Below are 13,090 nucleotides of genomic sequence, written 5' to 3' on the forward strand. Positions count from 1 at the left end.
CTCAATCCAACCAGTTTAATACTTCATATTAGCCAGCTACAATCTTTACATATATATATATATATATATATATATATATATATAAACTATAATGGGACTATAAACTGTGGCTGGCCTTTGTGAAGTATTTTTGCAGATTGTACATAGGCACAGCAAAAGGTTACAGCATTTCCATTGGTAACTTCCAATCACAGGGGAAATCTCCACCTGCGGGGACTACGGCTGGAAGATAACATTGCTTTGAGTTTGATGGGCCGTATATTTCTGAATGTCACACACAACTTCACCAGCTGTGACCGGTACCTGCTGCTTACAGAATGCTGGAAGTTAGAATAACTGCTTGTCAGACTGTCTCCAGAACGGTGTGGCGCAATTCCAGGCCAGTCGATTTCTCGCTCGTCAGCGGGCAACGCAAGTGATGGCAGCGTGCCACAGCGAAGCTCCGGGAAGAAAGGAAAACCAAAAGACAGCAAGCACCCGCTGTACAGGCTTAACTGCCAGAGACCCCATGGAGGAAAAAACGGCACTAGCCTCTCTCTCACTTCAGGCATCAGAAGGAATGAATCGGAGGGAACTGCTTATTGGGAACCACAAGTGTCCGCTACAGTAGAGGCTCCCAAATGTTTCCTATTGCATACTCCCAGCCAGACCAGCATACCCAGAGCCGTCTTGTCCATAAGACGGTTCAAGGCAACTGCCCCTGGCCCCAACGCTTTGAGGGGTCCGGAGGATTAGCGGGGGGGAGGGACGGTGCCCTGGTGCCAGCAGCAGGAGCTGGGCTCTCCCGTGCACTTACAAGCGGGAATGGAGTGACCCATCCCCAGCCCACTACCCATGCGGTTGAGAAGAGGGAGCTTAGAGGAAGGTGTGGGATAGGGAAGGAGGGAGAAGAGGTGGGGAATGGGTGGAATGGGAGCGGGGGGGCAGAGGGGGATGAGTTTTGCTGGGCCCTATGCTCCCTAGAGACAAATCTACACATACCCTGTCCAGATCTACCAGCTGCCTGTGTACACCTACCTGTCACATCACAGATAATTTGTGTGTTCTTTATAAAAGAACTGTGAGATATGTATCCTGCCCAACGACAGGTAATGTACAGAGATAGTGGAAGCACGATGTATACAAGCAGGAAAAACCACTAAGCTCTGAACTCCAAATGGACAATTGCGGGGCAGCTTGACCCCGTGCTATACGGTGATTCGAAGTGAGGGCTTGGCACATCAATGCGTCTGCGTGCTCACTGGTACACACCCTGAAGTAAAATATTTTATACAACAAATTCCCACAGCGTTTCAAAGCTGCGTCTTATGCAAATGCAAACCTCTTATGCAAAATTAATAAAATCCATCATGACAATTTGTCCCAGAAACTCCCCCAGAGACACCTGGTGTATCCCAAGAGTCCATGTACCACAGAGGGAACCACCAAACAGTGTCAGTCAGCTACTTTCTCCCCTGGCGGTAGAAGTTTGAGACCTGACCCAGCCTGCCTTGTGGTTTGTAGTAAGGATGTTAAGAGACAGGTAATTGGGTAATCGATACAATAATTTGTATTGACTACGTGATTAGTCGATAAGGGAAGGCGCTACCCCTGCTGCGGCGGCTCCTACTACATTTAAACAGCAGAGCTGCAGCAGGGGTAGTTCCTGGACCCAGTGCGAGCTGTGACTGAGCAAGCATAATTAAAGAAAATCAAAATCATACAAGGGCCAAACCGAGTTAACTGAGACCATCAGTTAACTTCAACAGCCTGCTTTCCACTCAAGGGCGGCACAGTCACTGTTCAAAAGACTCGCAGTCTGTACTGAAAATGTAGCCTCTGTTTGGGGGGGAGGAAGAGATGATCTATGAGGGAGCAAACCCTGGAGTTAAGACAGTAACAGCAGTCCAGATTTAGAGCTCAAGAATGATCACACTTTAGTCGGCATTTAAAGGGAGGCGTTCAGGCCAAACAAGGCCCCACATTTAGATGTTGTACAGATGTAAGACTCACACTTACATATCCATGACTTTAACTATGCTTTAAGATTTTTAAATACCAAGTCTCTTCTTGAAGCATTTACAACTGAAACCTCGCAGCGCTTTGGCGTGGCATGGGAGCCACAAAAATGAAAGAAACAAATATTAGTCTAATAGCTCTGTTTAAACTTATTTTTAAAAAGAGTAAACATGTACTAAAATAGTATTCTAAAAGCTGCAATGATGTCAAGTAGCGTTAGACAAGCAGGTAAACTTGTTTAACCGATGCATCTGATAGTATCCTTTTACAATTAGGATCTTCAGGGAGTAGCCGAGTTAGTGTGTTACAGAAAAAAACAACAACAAATGGCCTGGTAGCACTCAAGTGCTACCAGGCCATTTGTTCTTTTACAGTTAGTTCAACATACTTTCCTAGGCCAGGTCTACATTGCGGGGGGAAGGGTTGGTTTAACATATGCAACTTAGGCTATGTAACGTAGCTGGAGTTGACGTACCTTAAGCCGAGCTTGGCACCATCTCCACAATGGGAGGTTGATGGGAGAAACACTCCCACCGACTTCCCTTACTCCTCCTGACAGCAAGGAGCATCGGTGCCATGGGGCACCTTCAGCAATCAATTTAGTGGGTCTTTATTAGACTTGCTAAATTGAACCCGGAAGATGGATTGCCAGAACGTTGATCCTCCGGTAGGTAAAGGCACAGCACTAGTTTAATTCCACGGGGGTGGGGGAGGGGAGGGGTGTAGCAAACCCACATTCTGGGACACTTTCAACATAACTTCCCCAAAGCACTCCTCTGAAATACCTGTGTACTGTTCCTATGAGTTATTTGTCACCAATATAACTGCGTTAGGGGCGTTAAATTTAAATGAATCGATTAATCGAATAGTCAATGCAATTTGCATCGACTTCAATTAGTCAATATGGGTGCCTCTGCCTTTGAAGCTACACTTCAAAGGTGGAGGCGTTGTGGGGAGCACAGAGCCAGAGGGGGACTCAAGCAGTCCCCCGCTGGCCCCATGCTCTCCATAGCGATTCAAAGTGGCAGCGCCACATGGAGCCCAGGGTCATGGGAGATTCCCCAGCTGGCCCCAGGCTGCACATGGCATTTCAAAGCGGCAGGCCCTGGGCGCCACACGGTGTTTCAAAGCAGCAGCGCCATGTGGAGTCCAGGGTCTGGCCCTAGGCTCCATGCAGAATTGATGCTTTGAAGCATCCCCCGCCCCTGCTTGCTGCCTCTTTCTGATAGAGGCAGCGGGGGGGGGGGGGGAGAGAGGGAGGGGAAGAAGAGTGACTAGTCGATTAGTGTGTCGACTATCTCATAAGCTTTTGCTTATTGGATAGCTTGACTAGTCCTTAACATCCCTAAACTGCATGTTAAATTGTCTTTTTACAGATCCCCGAGACTGGATTGGCTTGATAGTTCAATTTAAAGAAAATAACTTATGGCTAGGTCACTATTGACATATTGGCACTATTGGCATTGGTCACTGTTGGCATTTTGGTGGAAATGAGTGAAGGAGGGATGTGAAGGAGGAGAGGATTGACTAAACACGGGGGGAATTCCTTGAGTAGGGATGCTTTTTCCTATCTAGGCAGCCTGCTCCTCCCCCATTTCTTCAGGGACGTGGCACGCCAAACCACTGCACAGACCATCCGAATTGTTTCCATAGTGATGTCAGACACAATGGTCTGGGAGATCACAGGGACTGATGAAGAGGAGCAAGATTCCAAAGAAGAGTGCTTCCGGTCCATTGATAATCAGCGTGCTGGGAATGACAGGGACCAGCACTTACTTGACATACAGCGACACCTAATCAAGATGCAGAACTCATCAGACCACCTATATCCAGGGCTGTCCCCTAAGTATTTCCCCAAGATACACGATACAACTCTACTCCAACTTATTAGGCTTGCTCTGCAAGGCAGCCAACTTTCGTCAGCTCTTTGATCAGTCTCTTAAAACAGATACTACAGTGTATTTTAAAATTTTCCCCAACGGCAGCAGTGACTACACAAATTAATCTCATGCTGAAATTGAGGGAGGTCTGCACGTGGAAGGACAGCTGGACTGCCCCTTAATGAGAAAGTAGAGAGGGAAGAAAACTGAAGGGCATGAGTAGGCAGACTATAAAACTAGAGTGGAAGAATATATTTGGTACGTGGTACAGCACCTTTTGTCAGATGACCTCAGAGTGTTCTGTAGAAAGAGCCAAGTTATATTTTTAATTGTGATCCTTGAGCTTGGCTTATCATTTAAAGGCACATGCTACACTCAGTCCACAGCTGAGCTCCCACGAACAGCAATGGAGTTAGTCAGTAGAGCTGCTGCACACAGTTTAATTTAGTACAAAGTAAAAATACCAAGCACTTTTAGAATGATGGGCTTGTCTACACTGGCAAGTTACTGCACAGTCACTTTCTCGCTCAGAGTTGTGAAAAAAAACCATCCCCTATCACAGCAAGTTACAGGGCTCTAAAGCAGCTGTGCAAACAGGTTCCCAGGGCTGTTAGCTGCTCCCCTCATCGAGGTGGTTAACCTAGAGTGCTGGAAGAGCTCTCTCCCAGGGCTAGCAGATGACCCTGCTGAGGTGGAAGTATAGCCAAACCCTGTGCCTTTTTACCCTTCGGTTATATGGTACCTGGGAGGTGTGATTACGCGATTTGCAAAACCAACTGCTGTGGCGCCAATCGGGTACACAGTTGTGTACTACGTTATTTGAAACTCTGGCTCTTTGTCACAATCAGGCTCAAGAGTCACCGCTCTGAGCTGAACGGAATATTTCACATCTCAACTGTTACAGCTGACAACAGTTTGGGGTTGACACTTCTGCATCATTTTCTATTTAGTTCACATTTGGGAGGTTCTTTTTACAATCATATAGTCTAGACATTTTTAAAGAAGGTTTGTCCTTTGCAGGTCATGAGGGCTGAAAGATACTTCAAGGCAGGTAAAACCAGATGTTGCGAAGCCACACCAATTCACAATAATCCTGGAAAACAGGCACAGGGCAGACGTACTGCACAGAAAGTTCCCACTGGCAATGAAATCAAGCCACCTCTAAGGTGAAAAGAGAGACAGCAAGGGTGATAGTGAATAGGAGCCAGTGCTGGGGGAGCTGGCTTAAAAGCTGGTTCTCTCCAGCACCATGTAACGGGGGACCAGGCACGAGCCAGGAATCAGCAGATTCCCAGCTTGCGCCTGGTCCCCCTGCTATGCCTCTACTTTTTAAACGGCAGAGAACATAACGTAAGAACAGCCATAGAAGGTCAGACCAAAAGCCCATCTAGCCCAGTATACTGTCTGCCGACAGTAGCCAATGCCAGCTACCCCAGTGGGAGGGAACACAACAGGTAATCCTCACATGATCCCTCCCCTGTCACCCACCTTCAGACAAACAGAAGCTAGGGACACCATTCCTCCCCATCCCAACCTCCATGAGTTTATCTAGCTCTTTTCTGAAACCTGTTAAAGTCTTAGTCTTCACAACAGAGCCACAGTGGGATAAGCTCCTGGGTTGGGAGCTAACCCTGCTGTAGCTCTGCAGTTTCCCCCCTTATCGACTAATTGAGCAGTCAATGGAAAATCCATCCACTACTCGATTAGCTGATTACCCACAATTTAACATCCCTAACCCACAGCACGATGATGGGGAAATGGTTCAGAACCAATAGAACACCCCTCTTTTTGAGCTTCTCTAGGACTTACAGCAACTCCGTGTCCTTCTCACCCAAGAGCAGGATTGAAGATGTGTCTCCAATGGCCTCTTATGAATACAGTTTATGGTGTCCAGTCCCATTCAGATTTAGTTCATGGATCCCCATCCCCATATGCTGTACAAGGCCAGTGCAGTTCATGGAAAGGTTATCAGTAGACCAAGATAGGGAAAGTGTGAGTGCGAGAACTTTATATGCCAAATGTCTTTCAGAACTTTATTTCCTAGATTAAATAAAGGAAAAATTCAATACCTATTAAAATTAACACAGCCAAAACAAGATAGGTAACGTAGCAGCTATAGCAATCCTTCAAAAAGCATCAAATCCCAGCTGAATAGCTTTCAATCAAAACTATGAAAGTAAAGGTCATATCAATCTGTGTACACTTATTCAGGGACTTCTTTGTTTAGTGCCCAAATTAATTAGCATTTCCTTTTCAAAGCAGTAGGTTTTAGTCTTCTGGATATTGCTGAGACTCAAGTCCGGCTACGTGCACTTAAGAAGCTTTTGATGAATGTGCGCACACATGCTATTGTACTCAAAGCAACCTACGTTTCAGAGAAGCAACTGCCGTGAAAGGGTCTCTCTTGAGAACACCACGAGTATTTCATCGACAGTCTAAATTAACAGCCTGCAAAATTCAGTTACAAAAAGCCCGACCCAAACTCAACACCTCTGAAGTCACTTCACCACCTGTCTCCACCCTGCAGAGCCACTGCCTTTGGGTGTCTAACACATAATTTAAGAAACCATTCTTGGTGTGAAATCTTCTATGCCCGGTTTACAGTGAAAGTGCTATGAAACCTCACAGTATTGAGTTACCATTCAAAATAGCTGTTTACAATGTCTGACGGGACCAATTCCTTTTGGAAATACCATAGCCCAAAGCATTTGATTAAAGCCTTCTTTTCTCTTCTGAGCTGAAATATGGTGCAAGCTAACCAATCAGAGCAGCCTTTAGCACCATGGCCTTAAGAATACTGGAGATCTGACTAAACTAAAGCCAGTGATCCACCACCCTATTTCTAAAACCAGAAGTCCAAGGGGGAGAACCATGTCTGCATCAGATTTTATTTCATAAGAACAAATCACTTCCAGGCAAAGCTACCAGGTACAGGGCTTGCAACAGACAGAGTAGGAGAAAAACTTAAAAAACAGTATGGTAGCACTTTAAAGACTAACAAAACATGTAGATGGTATCATAGCTTCAGAGGGGTAGCTAACTTAGCTACCCCTCTGAAGCTATGAGAAATAAGGCACAATGTCTGTTCATGCTTCATGTTTGAGAGAAACACCTGGAACAGTACAGTAGCAAGAAAAGGGAGGGAGGAGAAATTCCTGTGACCAGTCATGCAACAAGCAAATACACATTGTCTTTCTTAACTCTCAAATTTCCTTCTGAGTCTCATGCTCTTTCGCACACAGAAGACGTGCAATCAGTGTAACTGCACATATCAAACTAACTCCCCCATCCACTCCCTTTCAGAACCTCCAAACCCCACAGGGAGTGTCCAAAATCCCTATTAATATTTTTTGCCCCTTTTAAGCACATCTCCCACAACACCCAGCTCAGTGGTCAATCAACTTCGGGGGCCCAAAGATTTGAGGGTACTTTGTCAAAACCAGCCTAGGGATTGGGGGTGCAAACACAAGAGATGAAGAATGGCCAAGTGCGGTAAGAGCTAAGGTGAAGTCCAGGCAAAACATCACCTAGGTGCGCGCCGCTGGGCCCCTCTTCCTTAATGAGCTCCAGAGTTTCTTCCCTGCCCTCCACGCTAGAGGGGCGCTGGGGCAGCAGGGTGACACGGGGAGAGGGGGCATGGAATGCAGGGCTGCAACTGCCAGGTCTGCACTGCTGCAAGGCTGCAGACTGAGTGCCCTGCCCCAGCGGGGAGAGGCCAGGCTGCTCCCCACCGCCCCTCCCGGAGAGACCAGCCCCGGAGAGAGAACAGCCCCCCGCCTCCCCCGAGGGAGAGACCAGCCCCCAGCCCCCCCCCCCAAGGAGAGACCAGCCTCCCCCCCCCGGAGAGAGACCAGCCCCCAACCCCCCCTGAGGGAGAGACCAGCCCCCATCCCCCCCCGAGGGAGAGACCAGCCCCCCCGGGGGAGAGACCAGCCCCCCCCAGGGAGAGACCAGCCCCCCCCCCCGGAGAGAGACCAGCCCCCAACCCCCCCAGGGAGAGACCAGCCCCCCGCCCCCCCCAGGGAGAGACCAGCCCCCCGCCCCCCCCGGAGAGAGACCAGCCCCCCGCCCCCCCCGGAGAGAGACCAGCCCCCCGCCCCCCCCGGAGAGAGACCAGCCCCCATCCCTCCCCGGGAGAGACCAGCCCCCCCCCCCCGGGAGAGACCAGCCCCCCCCGAGGGAGAGACCAGTCCCCCTCCCCCCCCAGGGAGAGACCAGCCCCCAACCCCCCCCCGGAGAGAGACCAGCCCCCAACCCCCCCCAGGGAGAGACCAGCCCCCCGCCCCCCCCGGAGAGAGACCAGCCCCCCGCCCCCCCCGAGGGAGAGACCAGCCCCCCCCCCCCCGAGGGAGAGACCAGCCCATCCCCCCCCGAGGGAGAGACCAGCCCCCCCAGTGAGAGACCAGCCCCCCCCCCCCGGTAGAGGCAGCCCCCCCCCCCCAGGGAAGAGACCAGCCCCCCCCCCCAGGGGCAGGAACAGACTCCGCTGCCCCCGGCCCATCCCCCACGGCGCCCCCCGGCCGGGCCTGGCTGCGGCCCCCGCCCCGGCCCCCCGGCCCCTCCCCCCGCCGGGCCCCCGCCCCGCGCGCCGCCGGGCGGTTTAGAGCGGGGGCAGCGCCGGCCGGGCCCCCGCGCGCGGCCCCACGAGTCCCCGGGCCAGCGACTCACCTCGGCGCACTCTGACCCCCGACCCCGCGCTGAGCGGCAGCCCGCCCGGCCAACCGCCGCGCCCGCGCCCGCCGCCGGGGGCGGGGCTTCCGACCCGGCGGCCCACGCGCAGGCGCGCGGACGGCGGGGCGGGGCACCCGGCGCGGAGCATGCTGGGGGCTGTAGTTCCCGCCCGCCGCGCGAGGGGGCGGGGCAGCGGCGGGGCGGGAGCCGGGGAGCAGCTCCTCTGCGGAGGGGCCGGGCCCGGGGCAGCGGGGCCTGGAATCGGGGGGCCGGAATCGGGTCCGGCTCTGGGGGCAGGTCCCGGGGAATAGGGGGCAGGTCCCGGGAGTTCAGGGGGCAGGTCCCGGGGGGGGGCAGGAATTGGGGGGCAGGTCCCGGGGGGGGCAGGGGGTAGGTCCCGGGGGGCAGGAATTGGGGGGCAGGTCCCGGGGGGGGCAGGGGGTAGGTCCCGGGGGGCAGGAATTGGGGGGCAGGTCCCGGGGGGGGGGGGGTAGGTTCCGGGGGGGCAGGAATTGGGGGGCAGGTCCCGGGGGGGGCAGGGGGTCCCGGGGGGGGCAGGGGTCCAGCTCTGGGGACAGGTTCCGGGGGGGCAGGAATTGGGGTCCAGCTCTGGGGACAGGTTCCGGGGGGGCAGGAATTGGGGTCCAGCTCTGGGGGCAGGTCCTGGGGGGGGCGGGAATAGGGGGCAGGTCCGGGGGGGGCGGGGGGCAGATCCCGGGGGGGGGGCAGGAATTGGGGGGCAGGTCCCGGGGGGCAGGAATTGGGGTCCAGCTCTGGGGACAGGTTCCGGGGGGCAGGAATTGGGGTCCAGCTCTGGGGGCAGGTCTGGGGGGGGGCGGGAGGGGGCAGGTCCTGGGGGGGCGGGGGGCAGATCCCGGGGGGGCAGGAATTGGGGGGCAGGTCCCGGGGGGCAGGAATTGGGGTCCAGCTCTGGGGACAGGTTCCGGGGGGCAGGAATTGGGGTCCAGCTCTGGGGGCAGGTCCTGGGGGGGGGCGGGAATAGGGGGCAGGTCCTGGGGGGCGGGGGCAGATCCCGGGGGGGTCAGGAATTGGGGGGCAGGTCCCGGGGGGCAGGAATTGGGGTCCAGCTCTGGGGACAGGTTCCGGGGGGCGGGAGTTGCGGTCCGGCTCTGGGGGCAGGTCCCGGGGGGGCAGAAATTGGAGTCCTGCTTTGGGGGGGTCACCGGTATCACATATTGGGGCACCAGCGGTGCCATCTGCACATAGTCACATACCACGAGGCTTTGAAAACACTGCCAGGACCTCTCCCTTTTCCTGTGGGTTCTTGAGCTTTTAGGGTTTCAAGCTTTTCTGTCCCTCACCTGGAGAAGTAGAAAATTTCCCCTCCCAGGCCACCAGCAGAGGAAAAGACGAAATGTGGCCAGACGCACAATAAAATGGTGAGAGTTGGCAACTGCCGTGCAACTGGGTTTTTGGGGATTACAGGCCTGGAGGCTAGTGATGTAGAAAGTCTTATCCCAAAACTCATGTTTTTATTGTCCAAGTTGACACTTTAGTTGGTGCGTCTGGTGTGGTTTTTCACGCCCCTCACCAGCAAAAGTGCTGATGTAAACCTAGCCTGACATTTAGTATCGCTGAGCCTCAGCTCTAGTGAAGTGAAGACTTTAAACTAGCACTTTACCTCTGAGGGTGGCAGCATTGTTTGTGTCGAGGAGTCCTGTGGCACCTTATAGACTAACCAAAGTGTTGGAGCATAAGCTTTCGTGGGTAAAGACCCACTTCGTCAGATGCATGTAGTGGAAATTTCCAGAGGCAGGTATAAATATGCAGGCCAGAATCAGGCTAGAGACTCCTCGACGCTTTTGCAGATTCACACTAACACGGCTACCTCTCTGATACTCGACAGCATTGTTTGTGCCAGTCTTGTCAGCCCAGAGGCAGCTCAGCTTACTCTGGTGAGCGAGAAGTGAGAAGCAGAGCTGAGATGGAGTCTCTCTCTCGCATAATTCTCTCAGCAAGTCGTACTGATCACTGCCAGTCCATACTGCCTGGCAGTAACATACTTGGACTCATAACGTGTTCCTAGAATTTGGAATTCAAAGCTGGCAAATACAGTGAGTTTGTCTCTGAGAATAAGTGAAGATGCCTTATACTTTTTCTAGGACTAGTGACTTGTGGATCTGTGAGGGACAGAATTTCTGTCAGTCCTAGATTAACAGGCAAAGGCTCTCAGGGAAGCATGTTCCTTTTCTTCTCACACTCTGCTGCTGTTCTTTTCCACGGCCTGTCCGGCAGTGCTGTGCATTGAAGAAGTCCTTTGAGGTCTGGCTTTCTGGTCATTCTGCAAAACTCACATGATTCCACCTTGTGGGTAGGTCCTGCCCTAGACTGCATCTCAACACGAACTGGCGCAGCATTTTGTGAGACCTACCATGTGATATGTGTCCTTTCCAATATGCTATCCTATAAGGAGTGTGGAACCATGCTACAACTGCCGTAGGCAACTGGACCTTTCTCTTTGGAGAGCCCACCTGCCGTTGTACCGCAACCACAAGCTGAACCCCCTCCCCCAACAGGTAACTGGGTCAACCAGGCCTTGTAAACGTGGATGCTGGTCGTGCCTCATTTTTGGAATGTCAAGTGATGACTGTGGGCTGGTGAAACAATCAGTATTGTTTTCGCATGTCATGTTCACTAACAAGGTGAACAATGATTTTCAGCATTAGGAAACAATCTCTGCTGTAAGCATGTTCTACCGTTCTGAGCTGGGATACAAGTTGTGTAGTTCTTAGAAGTAGAGCGACCATACCGTCCTGTCTTGGCTGAGACAGGCCCTTTGTAAAGCCCAGTCCTGGCCGTGCTGAATTTTTTGGCAAAAATGGGCATTTGTCCAATTTGCTTATGACGGCCGATAAACAGCCAATGGGACAAACACCCTCTCTTGTCAAAAAAAGCAGCTTGCGATGTGGAGGAACGTGCAGGAAGGTTAGCAGAGTTGCTAGCCCTTTGCAATATGGGGCAGGGGGTAGGCAGGGTTCCAGTAACCCCGGCCCCAGGATGGTAGGGGGAGGGTCTCGGGCAAGTAGCCTGGGTCAGACTAGTGTGAGGAAGGGGTGTTTAGGCAGCCCCTGCTGGGGTGGAAGAGAGAGGGCTTGGACCAGCCCCATACAGTGTCCCATTTTCTTATGGGGTAATAAGGTCATCCTATTTATAAAGTTTAAATATAACATGGTTGCAAACCTATTCATGATTTTTTTGGGTCAGTTTTATTCAGTTCTAGTTTCTAATCTTCAGAGGGGGAGCTGAGTTAGTCTGTCACTGGAAAAACTTAAAAAACAATTAGTAGTCTGGCAGCGCCTTAGAAACTAACAAAACATCAATGGTATCATAAGCTTTCATGGCACAACCCACTTCTTCAGATGACAGGAGTATTAAAGGTCCAGTTCCAAAATAAATAGGGGCTGGGGGGGGAGAAGGAAGGGAAAAGGAGGAAAAAGTCCATTCGAGTGTTTGTGTTACATGAAGCTGATAAAGAAGGTGCAAATTGTTTTTAGGTACCCATTGTTTGGTTTTTTAAGTCATTAGGATGTGGAATGCAGTGTGCTAGCCAGGTAACATCTTCCTTCATACCTTGTGGGGCAAGCTGGGATAGCTCAGTGGTTTGAGCATTGGCCCACTAAACCCAGGGGCTACGTCTACACTGGCCCCTTTTCCGGAAGGGGCATGTAAATTTCACTAGTCGTCGTAGGGAAATCCGCGGGGGATTTAAATATCCCCCGCGGCATTTAAATAAAAATGTCCGCCGCTTTTTTCCGGCTTTTAAAAAAGCCGGAAAAGAGCGTCTAGACTGGCCCCGATCCTCCGGAAAAAGTGCCCTTTTCCGGAGGGTCTTATTCTTACTTTGAAAACATTCAAAACAGCTTCTGAGCATATTTCCACAGTAGCCCGAGCACCTGGTGAGCGTAGGCAATCAGCAGGACTCTTCCCAATTGCCTTTAGTGAGCGGTACTCTTACTAGTAAATAAAAGACACAATTCAGCTGCCAAATTGTGTAGTTAGCCAAGAGAGCAGAGCAGGGGCTCCCCCAATACAACAGCTTCCTCCTCAGTCAAGATGCCACCCAACGATACCTTCGAGATACTCTTCCCCGTCCTAGGGCCAGTGTATGAACCTAACAAGCAGTTTCTCTCTCAGCCTGGGGTGTCAGGCACTCCGCAGCCCTCCAGAAAATGGCACCCAATAGCTCTTCAGTCCGATCCCTGGGTCAAAGTGTCCTTCATCCAAGTGCACTTCCCCCCACCGGCCGCTTTTGGGGCCATTCTGAGACTTGTCAGCAATAGATTCCTTCTCACTGAGGTGTCCCCGCCTGGGCGCTCTGAGGAGACATTGCAGCCACCACACTGTCCCTCTGCGGTCTCCCTGCACTGACCTCCCCCTCACACTTTGGAATCTAGTCAGAGCGCTGCCACCTGGCGGTTTGCTCCAGTGCCCGAGAAAGGCCAGCCTTGGAATAGCTGCCGTGCGCATGCGCCCTGGGCGCAGTGCACTTTGTGTGCCTCTGTCTTACCTCTCTCTACACG

General features: G+C 52.3%; 1 protein-coding gene across 2 annotated transcripts in view; it reads right to left on the minus strand.

Annotated features, from left to right (window-relative positions):
* ERI3 (ERI1 exoribonuclease family member 3) overlaps positions 1 to 8,668 on the minus strand; it is a 189,942-nt gene extending 181,274 nt beyond the window's left edge. The window contains exon 1 of one of the 2 annotated variants that reach the window (XM_089780390.1): positions 8,547 to 8,668. The gene's annotated coding sequence lies outside the window, so the exon portion shown is untranslated. The remainder of the gene's footprint in view (positions 1 to 8,546) is intronic. The other variant, XM_089780391.1, reaches the window with a different exon arrangement.
* Between the last annotated feature and the right edge of the window lie 4,422 nt (positions 8,669 to 13,090).

Source organism: Pelodiscus sinensis, chromosome 9 (assembly GCF_052426305.1).
Source record: "Pelodiscus sinensis isolate ZL-2025 chromosome 9, ASM5242630v1, whole genome shotgun sequence".
In the NCBI taxonomy this organism is placed as follows: domain Eukaryota; kingdom Metazoa; phylum Chordata; order Testudines; family Trionychidae; genus Pelodiscus; species Pelodiscus sinensis.